The sequence below is a fragment of the Austrofundulus limnaeus genome, unplaced genomic scaffold (genome assembly GCF_001266775.1).
Source record: "Austrofundulus limnaeus strain Quisiro unplaced genomic scaffold, Austrofundulus_limnaeus-1.0 Scaffold386, whole genome shotgun sequence".
Classification (NCBI taxonomy): domain Eukaryota; kingdom Metazoa; phylum Chordata; class Actinopteri; order Cyprinodontiformes; family Rivulidae; genus Austrofundulus; species Austrofundulus limnaeus.
Window position 1 is genome coordinate 25,061 of NW_013952788.1, and position 1,808 is coordinate 26,868.

Below are 1,808 nucleotides of genomic sequence, written 5' to 3' on the forward strand. Positions count from 1 at the left end.
TTGATCAAGTTGTCCAACTTTAAGTTTATGTTATTAGCCAAAAATCGACACCATGAGTGACAGGTTTGTCCTGGTGTGTGAAGAGTGGCTCCATTATACTTTACCATTAAGTGTTGATGCAACACTTCAAAGAGTTTGATGTTAACTCTGAGTGTTAAATTTACACTCTCTAATACATAATGTATTGACACCTTGTGGTGTCCGTTAACCTTTCTAACAACACAATTTCCTTTGTTAATAATAACACACTGGTGAAACTTACAAAACTGTATTTTAACACCGTTGAAATGTTAATATGACACCCAGTATTGTTGGAACATTAAACACTGGCTGGTGTTACATTTAACACTATATTTTAACACTTAACACTATTTTTAAGTTAATGTGACACCAAGAATTGTTGAATATTAAACACTGGTTGGTGTTAAATTAACGAAAAAAATGAGTGTTAAATTTTAACACTTTCATAAATGTTATTTTAACACCAGCGAGTGTGGACACATATAGACACTTTGTTGGTGTTAAATTAACACTGGCATTTTTGCTGTGTACCAAGGTGTCTCATACAGCAAAACCAGGGAAAGAAATGTCTGGGAAGTGTAACTCAGGACAGAAAGTGGTAAAAATGTGTAGAAATAATAAGGAAAAAATAAAATTCCAATAAAACATTTGAAAGTACCTGCAGAGAAAATAACACAATTCTGTAGTTGAAGACATTTCACCTCCAAACTATTCTAATCCTCAACTGGACTGTGTCATCCTAAGCTTTTAAGCTACATGTGAAACTCAATAATGTAACTTTAATTCACGTGGAGATTACTTACACACCTCTCACAACAGAGAGTCATTAAGCTCCTTTGTTTGCCTGGATCACAAGAGAGATGATTTGGTCATGCTTGCAGTGAATTAGAGGAAAAAGTACTGGGTACCAGGCTCAGTGCTGCACTGTAAGTTTTGGAGACCTGAAATCTGAGGCATACTTTGTTTAAAGTAGTTTTTTTTTTCTTGTTTGACATAAAAGGCTTCGTTTCACCCACTGGTCTGCAGACAGACCAGTCAGTTTATGTTTGGGTGTTTTGACTTCAGGATGGACCAGTTTCTGTCTGAGGGTCCTGTTGGGTTTAAAATGCACCGGGATGTTGGGTTTGAGTTTCTCAGCTCCTCCAGCAGCATAAAACATGATGATGTTTTTGTGTTCGTTTTTCTCCCTGTTTTGTTCTGTGGCGTGTTGTTTGGATTATAACTGAGTTTCACAGTTTAAAAGCTTAGGACTCCACACTCCACTTTAGACTTGAGTAAGCTCCCCGTATGGGAAGTGAAACATCTTCCACTATAGAATACAAATCAAATTGTTTCTATTTATTTATTTACTTTTTTTTATTCACCATGTCGTGGATGACTGAGAATCCAACCAGCATACATCAGCACTGCAGAGCCATGAGGCATTGAGGTTGCTCTAATGGTTATAACTCAATCAGTTTTTATATTTGTTCAAAGGGCTATAACAAATGTTCAACACTTAAACCAAAATCTACTTTAGTCGGACCCAACCTGTCCTTAAAGGGATCCATGATTAGTTGTAACATTAAACTTTATTTGATAAACATTTATTTTAACTGTAAAATAAAGACTGTAAAAATGCTGTAGGCTGTTTAGTTTTGTAAATTTTTTAAAATATATTTTAACATGGACGGAGCCATTTTATTTACACACAAAGCATTCTGGGTAAATGATGACATGGATAGGTCCTCGGTGCGAGGCTGCTAGCGAGATACAGCGGGTAAAATAAGTATTGAACACATCACCAT